A 12,501-nucleotide genomic window follows, 5' to 3' on the forward strand; every position below is an offset into this window, starting at 1 on the left:
GATTGTACAATTTTTCATTGAATTGTCAGCTAACTTATAATTTCTAAAATTCCTTGCTACTTTCGTTTGCATTATTACCAAAAAGTCGTACTTTCCCAAAGATATTCCTGAAATTTTCGTTCTTTTACTACCCACAAGTTGTCGTTTGCTAAATTTGCTGGCAAGATTTTCTTTGCCTCATTACCGACCAGTTAGAATTTGCAAAATTTACTTTTACAAAGTTTTATTCTCTTTGACATCAACAAGTTTTACTTTCTAAAAATTCTCCATAAAATTTCTCCAACGAATTGCTGTTTATCACATTTACTCGTAAGATGTTCTTTCCCTTATTACCAAAACGAGTGACAATTTACAAGATTTACCTATAAGATTGCTTCGTTTGTATCATTTCTTTCATTACCAGCAGACGCTAATTCGTAAAAGCGATTCGTAAAATTTCCTTTGTCTATTAAGCAATCTCGTTAATATTACACAAGCAAACGTCTAACAAGTATCTTGTCAAATATAATAACACGAGTACAATGATGCAAGAGGATTGTACAATAGAAACTACATGGCAGCGAGCATCAGAGAAGCGATCTGCATTCGTTATTAAACGTAGGTGTGTCCACACGTGGCCTGGTCGATAAAGCTTCTGCGGTTATTCGTTTCCGAGTTGTCGATTACAAAATACGTCGTACATCAAGCGAATTTAGCGCATGCGATCCTGCACGAGCATCTGTTACGTACCTTCTCTTTTTCCTCTTTGAAAATTTCATCGTTAAAACGAGTCAGGACAATTGCTGTGTTGTGTAATATTTTGTACGATAATCTGGCTAAACGCGATACTTTTCAGAATACTGTGATTTTGAAGCCGCCCGGATTATTGGAATTGTTAATCGAGGCTTTCGGGCTTAAGCCCTGTCTAATCGTTTTTGCGCTGCAAGATTTCGCTAACGGTGCGGCAAGCTTTACGATATCGGTATTAGTATGTCTTTTATGCTCTAACGTAGCTAGCTATAATATTAACGAAACATACGAGCGCAGAAACGATTGCACGTGGATTAAATAGGAAAGACCAGATTAATAATTCGTATATGCGTTCTTCGTGTTACACTGGTATCTTTTTAAAAGGCTAAAAAGTTTCTTCGGCGTCGAACCATATGATAGAATTTTTATCGATCGTCTCTTGCTGAAATCTTGTGTCAGATATTCCGACAGAATCGCGGTTTTTTATTTTCTATTGTCGAAAAATTTCTATCGCTTGGAAAACTACGACGATTAATATGCATCACCTTTTCTCTAAATAATTTTCACAGTCAAAGAAGAAATATCCAAGTTCAGAAACAGATATAATATAAGAGTTAACAACCACCAAAACCCATTAGTTATCCAATTACCTGACACGACGGATCAGATCCGCAGACTAAAAAGGCAATACCCTTTAGATTGAAGCATTAGATTCAACTAGAATCAAACATACTATAAACTCTTATAATTCAAGTTACAGTACCACGTCAAAATAATTTACTTAAAATTCTCTATGAGAATTGATTGTAAATAGTCTACCAAATAAAAAAAAAAAAACCTTTTACCTAAATTTTGTTTGAAGGATTTCGACGTGTCGTTTTGCTATTGTTAAACAATTTTCTCCGGTTTACAAAAATATGATAGAATCGTTTATACATGCATAATGGCTCGTGTAAATTCTAATGTCAACTGAATAAATTTTTTTAGAGAAATGAGATTGCGTGGAAAACAACTAACGAAGTGACGAAATTTTTAACATAAAATTTGAACAATATGATCTGTAACGATTCTTTCGTATTTTTCTAATGTCAACTGAATGAATTTTTTTAGAGAAATGAGATTAGATATTATTTCCACGCAATCTCATTTCTCTAAAAAAATTCATTCAGTTGACATTAGAAAAATACGAAAGAATCGTTACAGATCATATTGTTCAAATTTTATGTTAAAAATTTCGTCATTTCGTTAGTTGTTTTCCACGCAATCTCATTTCTCTAAAAAAATTTATTCAGTTGACATTAGAAAAATACGAAAGAATCGTTACAGATCATATTGTTCAAATTTTATGTTAAAAATTTCGTCACTTCGTTAGTTGTTTTCCACGCAATCTCATTTCTCTAAAAAAATTTATTCAGTTGACATTAGAAAAATACGAAAGAATCGTTACAGCTAACATTGTTCAAATTTTATGTTAAAGATTTCACCACTTCGTTAGCGGTTTTCCACGCAATCTCATTTCTCTAAAAAAATTCATTCAGTTGACATTAGAAAAATACGAAAGAATAGTTACAGATCATTTTGTTCAAATTTTATGTTAAAAATTTCGCCACTTCGTTAGCGGTTTTCTATTGGAAATGGCATGGAACAATTATTTCTCCATCAAAATGTAAATTATCGATTGATAATGAACATTTCCAAGAATATATCACCTTCGCAATGACGCAGCGAAGAGCCACGTAATGCATCTTCATGCGACTGCAGTCTTGATTCACGCACATTATGTGGTTATTATCATGCTACGCTATACTCGGCACAATAAGGTCCTTCACGGACAGAATTCTCCGCTGTCGTTCTCCTCTTATGACATTCCATGTCCATATCTCACAAATATCCCCGTCATTCTTTTACACTTTATTTGTTTAACGTTCCTTCTCCAACCATCGAAGGGCTTCATGAATTTAATACATCAATTTTTTACGTCAATACCATCTTGTAATATTAATAAATTTTCTGGCCTCAAGTTATACATTATAGACTTCGTTTTTTTCCTTTTCGTAATTTGGCAATTTTACGAATTCAAAATTGACGACTCGTGATTTAACAAATTTTATTTCCTTTATTATTAATGAAAATTAGACGGCGAATTTTCATGCAAATTCAGAGGTTTGAAGATACAATTAGGAAAGTAGAAAGTTAGGTAGAAGATTGTTTCACCTGGTGGAGTATTTTACTAGTATTATACCAAGTATTTGTACATTTCTTACAAACGCATAAAAGTTCACTATCTACCGATAGTGATTGCTGCTCATTTTATTGATTCATTTTATTAATTCAGAAATTTTATTCATTCTGTGTTATACACACAGAGGCATAGCACTCTAAAAGTACTTTAAACCTACGTAATTTAGGGTCACTCTATATAATACTACATAATTATCTGCACAATTCAAATGTTCCAAATGTATAAGTAACGATCTAAAATTCCATGTAATATCTTATTAACTTTAATTCTAACAATTTAATCAAGTCCAGTTAATAATTTAATTACTGAAATAATTCGAGCCCCACGTAATATTCCAAAACTACGTAACATTCAAAGCAATTTGTCTACGATATCAATCGAGAAGCGACACATTTCTAATACTTTCACTCACCTACCAATTTACAATATATCCTTTGTCCTTTCTGTATTTCAAGTTTCTCCGATATTTCAATTCCTCATGATCTTCGGTGTTAATTCAACGTTCACTTTCTACTTGCGATTTCACCGTGCAGCTATGACTTTTCCAAGTTCACGCTCGTTGAAATCACTGAGAAGAAGATCTCTCGGGGCTATCGACTGAACCTTGGTCGTGAAAAGAGTAACGCGGGTACTGCACCGGAACATAGGTCCTTACGACAGCAGGGAAGGACACCGACTGAAAGGAAGGCTTGCAACAGATGCATAGTACTGTTGGGCATCTGGGCATGACATCGGGGCAGGTGAGTTCGAATTTCGTTAGGCTCAGGGCCGTACACCTCATTGGAAATATGAATAGAACGGAAGAAAAATCGTACAATACGCGTGTCTCGTCAAATTGTCGATGAAATTTTGTTTTCTTTTTGGGATGTGTAAAATTATGCAATTGGAAAAATATTGGGTAAAATTGTCATTAGAAGCAGCAGAGTTAATTCCACAAACAGTTTCATCAACATCGATTTTCTTTAATTGTAAAATATCCAAAAATATTTAATTCCGAGAATATTACACGAAATATTGAATATTCCAGCCGTAAAATCCTCATTGAAGATTCTGGAACGAGTTCAATAAATAATTGTATTACCAGCGACGTTGCTTTACTAGTAAAATATATAAAATTACTCGACTTGGAAAATATTATACGAACTAATAAATATTCACTATTTCCCATTAAAGATATGCGGAAATATCCAAAGCTACCCATTTGCAGAGATAACGGAGAGAATTCTCATTGAATTGTTTTATAATTAATTCAATAAATAATTCCATCGTCCTCGATCTACGTTATAACGTTAAAAATATTCTATGAAAGTAGATCGTACAATTATAACAATCGTAAAGCTATTCGTGATTAGCTAAAAATTAACGCTAAAACTATCGATAAATCGATATAATCCAAACGACAGTAATCAAAATAAATTTATCTACACGATTATATCGTGTAATTTAATTAAATAAAAATCGATATTAATTTTGGCAAAAATATCCGTATGTTTGCAATAATTGCAAAGAAAAAAAAAAAAAAAGAAAGAAGAATAAAGTCCGAAATCCATCAGTTTGTCGACTCTGGTAATTCTGGCGTTAATCCAGCAAAGATTCATGGGATTAAGCGGAATCCGACTTATCCCGATAACGAAGATTCCAGGATCTAAAAGTTGTAGAATTTTCTTCGAGGCGAAGTTGATGGAAAGACGAACAGAAATTAGCGAACTCGTAGATAATCTACGCTACTAGGCTGACAAACAAATTGGACGATGGTCGAAAAGCGGATAAAAGAGCGAAGCCTCAAGGCCACCTGCTTTTCGGTTCACCATGTACAGGATGGTCTGGAAAAAATTGCCAACCTTCCAACGAACTTTCCCAGTCTTCAGTTTATCTTGGTTACTATCCACAGGGATAACAACAGTCGAAAGTTGTTAAAAACTTCCTGTATCCTTTGGGAGCTGTACGATCAGGGATAGAAGGATCTACGATGATCATTCGTTTTGGCTATCACGATTAAACGCGTAAGGTCTCTATGGTGTACCTACTACTTATCTATGTCAGCTATTCTAGTGTTTTTCTCTTTTTTCTTTTTTTTTTTTTTTTTTTTCGAAACTTCGAGTCTGCAACGATCGGGAATTTCCAAGTTTTTCGATAGTACAGTGGCGGACAGAAGAAAATTTGTAGAATAAGAAATATGGAAAGATAGCATAATTTTACGAAATGGATTTGTATCTAATAATAGTAATGGTTAAGTATAATATAAATCATAGTATAAATGATTGTTAGTAGTATGAGGAAAAATTATTGGTACGAAAGATATTGAAATTCACGCGTGTCGCTGTTGAATTTTCCTTTATCCGTCGTTGAAGTTAGTCGCGGAATGCCAGGACCAATCGGAATTTCTGTAAACGAGGCAGGAAACGTGGAATTACATGGAAACAGAATTTATCTTCAAATACGAATATTCGTGGTAAAATCTGTCGGAGGGTGGTTTTCAGCGTAACAAATTATCTAATGGGGCTATAAATGAGATAGAGACTCGGTCGTAAAGCGAAATTAGTAATATTAATGGGAGAAATTAGTTTGCAATTCCTTTTTAAAATTTGTAATTATTCAAATATAATGAATATCGTTTTTATTAATGAACTTCCAATGTCCTGAATATTTTATTACGCACTTCATGACGTATCAAAGTTAGTATGCAATTTATTTTCTTCTATATTCTCAATTAAATTAAATCTCTCTGTATTTTCTACTGTACATCTTATTATATGTCGTATTAATTCCATCTCTAGTTAAATAGAAGAAATCACTCTTCAAAGTTCATTCCATATTATTTTCCAATAAGCCTCAAATTTCCTGTATTCTGTTAAATATTTACTGAATAAATTTAAAAAAGGTTACTGAATAAATTTAAAAAAGGAATCCTACTAAAATTAAATAAAATAGTAGCGCCAAAAAATATAGGGTGAAATATTTATTTCTCGAGCACCCGGTATATGGATACCTGTAATACAGGTGCCGCCCTTTTCCGGACTGTTTTTCTTCAAGTCTGTGACAGGAAGAAGGGTGAACGGTAATGTTCTCCTAACGGATAGTTTCAAACTACCAACGTACGCGGGTAATTTGAGGCAAAATTTGCATCGTACAGGAGATAAAAGATTACGGGGAGAGAGAACGCAATCGGGTTTCCTCAGGATCCATAAATAATATATCGAACCATTTACCCGCTTGATATCCCATCGTTGTACCGCAATTAGGCCACCGCGGATACGGTTACGAACCGGAGAGATTCAGATGATATACGGAATTTAAAATCTTAGTTTCCTAATATACGAGGTTTTCAATTTTACTCTTCTGACACAGAATTTCTTGGGAGATGCTTTAAAACGCCATAAACATCGAACGACTGAAATTTTTATTCTCAGTATTAATTGCGGGTCAAATGAAGTAAGGTTTGCAATAACATACTGCAACTTATATACCTCGATATCGTAATAAATATATTTTATTGAACTCTATAAGCACCGCTGTATTTTTCTTTTCCCATTTGCCCGTTCTTTCCCTTTCCGTCTATTCTTTTTCCATTTGGCTGGAAACGAAGAAAATGTACTCGTACTTAAACGGTTAAGGAGAGAAAGAAGAAAGACTCACGAAAAGATAGACGACACTCCTATTCTTTCGATTCTTCTACGATTATTAAGATGTCCAAAACTATTTCAAAACTATCAACTACGACTAGTTATCAGACGTGGACAGACTCCAGCCCGTGGTCAGTCAATGGTTGCTACTGGTCACTTTCTCCAAAATTGTTGTTGGTGAATAGCGGACTGACGTGGACGTTTCTGGGGATTCCACTTTCGTGTACAATGTCCTGCTCGCGTTATTAGCGAGGAATAATTTATCACCTCAGGGACTTTCCTTTGACAATAACCTCCTAGAATATATTCTACCGTGTCGCCGCTAATAATTAATTTCTACCTAACCAGAACAGTTTCTGCCAACAGTCTGCTTATCTTTCCAACACGAGGGCAGGTTTTGTAGCACGTAAACTGCCATGCGAATTTCATATACTTTGCCCTGGCAGCCACGATATAACGAAACATAGTACAGCGTAACATTTAATTACCGCAAAATATTCTATCGCGTTTGCTTATTTTCTTCCCCACGATGCTATTCAAATCGTTCACGTTGTTCGCAATTTCTTAGTCCACGAAATTTATCTTATTTCGATGCTTGTTAAATATTTAGTAACGCAGAACGACCAGCGCGAGAGTGAACGTGTTGACCCCGGAAGAAAACGTAACCTTTCCGAGGGAGATCGCACTAATTAAAAAGCTAACGCAGACACGTAAAAAGCAGAAATTTCAATTGCAAGGAGAAAACTGCGTGAAACTAAAAAAAGACAACTGCGGAAAAAAAGAGAAATATCGAGTGAGACAAATTTGGGTAACTGCAAGTGTCACGCAAGAAGAGGCAAGTTCCAACGGTGGAGCATTGTGAGGAAAAAAAAGACTCGCAGCAAGAACGTTAAAAGAGAGATCTCAGCGATAAAAAAAAGCTCGGTAATACGATACATTAGGTTGCAAGATATCTTCAAGACAAAACACGTCCATGAAATTCCTACAGTATTCTAGGATTCTAACGATGCGTGTGCCTAGAAACTTAACACTAGAACTACCACACCAGTCAAATTGATTGCTTTTACAATTTTATTTTAAAATTCCTACTTCATGTTATATTTTTTCCGCAATGATGTAATGACTTTTGAAACGATAACTAAAAGAATAATATAATGAATTTTATTTTGTTTTTTATGTATTCAAACTCAAAATAATTTTGTATCAAGGCTACTTATACCAATACCAGTCAAAATGATTGGTACTTGTCAAAGTGTAAAAGGGTCCTGCAATCTGTTTATCGAATCCCAATTAACCAGTTTCCTCGTTTTGTACAACTTCCCACAAGCTTTTAAAATTTTTACCGCGTATCATTCGATACGATGATATCAGTTATGAGGAAAATTCCGGATCGATCGCTAGATCGCTAGCAATACCACACCAATCAAAATGACAGGTTCTACAATTTTATAAATGTGTCAACCCTCGTTTAGGAATCATGGTCCCACATGGATTAATAATACCAAAAATGTACTACATAGCATGGAGTTCCTTCTGTAAGAAATTAATAAATCAATAAATATAAAAATAATTTATTATTACGTATTTTTTACAGACCAGTCATTTGGGCTCGTATTGGTAGAAATAGCTTCGTGTTAGTTCGTATCGATAGTTCTAGCGTTAAAGATGACGGATCACGGCAACGTGAATCTATCGATGCGGAAATATATAACGACTCACGATGCTACGCTATATATGCCAAACTGTAAACTGTGTATACACATAAAGAGGAAAGCAAACCGTATTCTCCGGGAATATTCTCTCGGTTGCAGTCGTAAAATCGTTGCGTAGAAATCGCCTCGTGATTGTTCCGCAGGCACCAGGCCACAATTGCCGAGATAACGCGTCACTTGCTGCACGTTTTTATCGCAGTGTCATGTGACTATCAAGAAAGCAATCGTGTTTTTGCAAACGATGTGCACTTCACGCTTGGATCTGTTTTTGTTTCTCAACGAGGGGAAACGTGCACCACGTTTCATCCGGAATTTCAAATTAAGTAATGGATCGAAGTTTGTTACGCGGCGTATTGTACTACTGAAAATTTCAAGCGAACAGATAGCATCGGCCCACATCAACAGAAGTTCGCTGCTGCTTATTTATCTTTCTAGGTATATCTCGTTAATTGTAATAGGCAGAGGAAAACTCTTGATGAATATCGCGAGAAGGAAAACTATGCGAGACGTAGGAAATTAGAGAGATACGGGAATATTGCGAATTGTGTTCTTCGTCGTAGTTTATACGCCACGATACTCGTAGAATTAATATTTTTTTTTTTTTTTTTATCAGAAATTGCATCTTCTTACGACAACAGAACTTGACGAATTGGAGACTGAAGCTACTTATTATTCTGATTTATATCAGAGAGATTGAAATGGGAGATACGCGAGGAAATATTCACTGCATGAGAAAACAGAGCAGACCTTCGAACTCTGCAAACGATCATTTAAATCCGCCAAAAACATAATGCGAAGCTATGAAGTTTCTACGAGAAACTATGAATCGATCGTTTTCTCACAGTTCTATTATCAATCTTCTTTCCCTAATCGCAATTCCACGCTTAACGAAAAATAAAAGGAGGAAATAGTTTTCTGATATGATAATACTTTGAGGCTCCTTTGCAGCGTAGCTTTTCGCAGCCAAAAGTTATATTTCGAAAAGAAGCTTACAGACGTTTATGAAATTCCCTTTATGCACAGTAAACTCTAGTGCTCGTTTTCGGCGAAGTCTTTCGGAACCAAAAATTATGTTTCAACAGGAAGAATCTTTAATAGTAATTTTACTTTATCGTTTTTCATTTATGAATTTTTATCCGCAAATTTCACCAAATTTCCTTTCAATCAACATAGCGTACGTAAAGAATTCAGGGAATAGGCACTTGGGACAAACGATTGCAAATGAAAAATTGTTCGAGCGGTCAATAAAAGAGTAGATTTCCGCTGGCCGTTTCGCGTCGTATACTTCGACGAACAGACTGACCCTGATCTCTTTTCGTTTCTCGCGTATTCGCCGAACAAGAACCCATTCCCACACTCCCACACATGATCGCGTGCACAGAAAATAAGATTCTGTACGGTACAGCATGTCCGCTTCCGGCACGGAAGATAACGCATTTACAGTAACACTCGGACGTTTTTACGGATAGAAGCTGTTACGCCTTCGTGTTTTTTCCACATCCGCGATTCTCTAAAGAAAATCACTTCGATTCGTATTACGTCCATCGATCTTTTAATTTCGTCGATACAATGAACAAGAAATAAATATAAGCTTGCAAAGCATTTTTCGATATCGAAGCAGCAGAGATTCTTTTGAAGCCTTTTCATCTTTGCGCGTTTTTAGGTTTCTCGGAGAATTCATTTAACGCGTTGAAAGAGGATACGTTTGAACGATGTTGGAATTTCATCCTCATAAAAATACAAGTTGCTGCTTTCGTATAAAATTCCCTGTTTGCTGCGATGGTTACGATCGAGTTTTCCAATTAAAAATATAATAATCGTTGCAGTGTATAGCGCAATATGTTACAATATACGTTTCCACGATCGCATTGTTTTGAGTACAAACGTTTTACAATTACCTTTTGATGGATTAATAACAGAAGAATGAAATAACATTCTAGCTTTCGCAAAAAATTCTCTGTTTCCTACGACGCCACTTTACGATTATATTTTTTAATTGAACGTATGATAATTGCTGCGCTATGCCATGCGACACGATACAATGAACGTTCGAACGACCCCGTTGTTTCCAATACCAGCGTTCTACTATCAGTTTTTCATAGATTATCAATCGAAGAATGGAATAAAATAAAAATACTCTAGAATACACGGAGGAAGATACACCAACATCGGTATACGATTTAGAACAAAGTGGCGAAAGGAGACGAATGAGAAAGTGAAAAGATTCCGTGGATATCATCCTTTGAATCTCAATTTGAACCCTAATCGTTGCCAAGAGCGACGTTGGTGCAAAAATAAAATTTCATCTTCCTGTTCCACGTCAAATATTTTTATTTCGCATGCTCTGATTACACTATCTCTCGCGCGAGGAACAAGCGAAGAAGAAACGTTTGTCGTATCAATCGCACTTTTGCGGCACTTTATTAATATTCATAATTCATATTCGATTAATAACGTCGGAATAGCAATTTGTATTCGATCCACCGCGTACTTTCACTCGATTCGTACAGTGGATCACTTTCTTCGACTTCTATAACCAGAAACTAGTTTTTTTTACTAATGTCACGAAAATGGAACATCTAGAATTGTAGATGATAAGTCAACCGTGAATTTTTATGTATTTATGGAATTCAGAAGCCCGCTACATGCAAAGATATAACAAATATGCAAAGTATAATATGTATATTTTTTATATCTTTATTTAATTAAGTTATTTAATTAAGTTGCGAATGTCTATGCAAATTCGTATTTTTATCAACATAATTAAATCTAGGTTTTTATTATGCACCAAATATTACAAGGTTTTACTGTTCTCATTAATAACCTTATATAAATATATAATGCTCTATTTTGTATATTTTGTTGTGTTATGCTAATTTTCATGTATTTTTCATAAATACACAGCATCTAGTAGCTGAAGTAAATTTCCGCTTAAATCCCATTATCTTATTTATAAAAATATGAATATACATGAACTTATATAAAGTTATTATTACCCACTAAAATATTTCATCATAATAATATTCGTATCGTATTCGCTTTTCCCAACAATGGCAGACATCTCCATTGTATTTTAATCAATCACATTCATTTTCTACAGAATCTTCCTCTAGTTAAAATACGTACAACAAAACACATTATCAGCTATTCACTTTCAATAGAAATAGAAAAGGTGAATAGTAATTAGTGTTTCCAACATTAATTTCACAAAAATCATGAAATCATAGCTACCGAAGAAAGCTGAAAATAGTATAACCTTAAAAAAAACGATAGATAGAGATGCACCTGTGTCGTCCTTGAAAAAAAGAAATGATGGAAAGAAAGAAATGGAGAGAAACATACCCTAAGTTTTCATCCAGCCACGGCTACGACACGTTTCCATGAAGAGTGAAAGCCAGACGTGACAGTTTCCAACGAGAGGGAATTAGAAAAGTAACGGTAGCACGGGTTACGTGAAAATTTCTTGCCGAAAACTCTCGCCGGGTAAAACGAGGCGGACGCGTCGTTGCACCAAATGCAGAAACCGGTTTGCTCTTCTCACTGCGGGATGCGGCAAGGTCCTCCACCTTTTGCACCGTGTGTCCCTCAAAGCTTTGCTCTGTTCATTTTCGTCGCGTCTCTGTCCAGGGGACGCTCTCGATATCTCGCGAAACGATATTGTTTTTTCTTCGACCGCATCCTGGCACGCCACTTTATTTCACGGATGTAAACTTAAAGAAATGATCACCCTCCGCACACGGCCAACGCCTTCTTCTTAATATCCAACACTTATTTGTTACACGTTCTAGAGAATTTTACAGCATTCCTTTTAGAGCTTCATACGTATATGTCCTCTAGAAGCTATGACAACATTAGCACGACTGACTTCCCACACCAGTCCATCAGACCGTGCTGACGTAATTAGCTTAATGGCTATTCCGATCCTTTGCACCTTCTGATCATCTAACTTCAATTCAATTCAATCCCAATGCAATTTGGAGTCGTTTATCGAATGCTGAAACGAACATCTTTCACTGGGTATATCGAATCACAAAGGGTTAGAATCTTGGAGCTCTTACTTGTTTTAGGTTAAGTGAAACGAGAAGAGTCCCGAAGCAATTTGGAATCCTTTATTAAAATTTGAAGTGAAAATTATTCACTCGATACGTCGAATCACAGAACGTTAGAATCTTGCATCTTCTTTCTGTTTTAGGTG

General features: G+C 35.4%; 2 protein-coding genes across 8 annotated transcripts in view; both read right to left on the bottom strand.

The window, feature by feature from the left end:
• Wake (ankyrin repeat and fibronectin type III domain containing protein wide awake) overlaps positions 1 to 12,501 on the bottom strand; it is a 191,227-nt gene that overhangs the window by 40,058 nt on the left and 138,668 nt on the right. The window lies entirely within an intron of this gene.
• Hrs (Hepatocyte growth factor regulated tyrosine kinase substrate) overlaps positions 199 to 12,501 on the bottom strand; it is a 163,212-nt gene continuing 150,909 nt past the window's right edge. For both annotated transcript variants that reach the window (XM_072014373.1, XM_072014371.1), the window contains exon 12: positions 199 to 210. The gene's annotated coding sequence lies outside the window, so the exon portion shown is untranslated. The remainder of the gene's footprint in view (positions 211 to 12,501) is intronic.

The sequence above is a fragment of the Bombus fervidus genome, chromosome 12 (assembly GCF_041682495.2).
Source record: "Bombus fervidus isolate BK054 chromosome 12, iyBomFerv1, whole genome shotgun sequence".
NCBI classification, from domain to species: domain Eukaryota; kingdom Metazoa; phylum Arthropoda; class Insecta; order Hymenoptera; family Apidae; genus Bombus; species Bombus fervidus.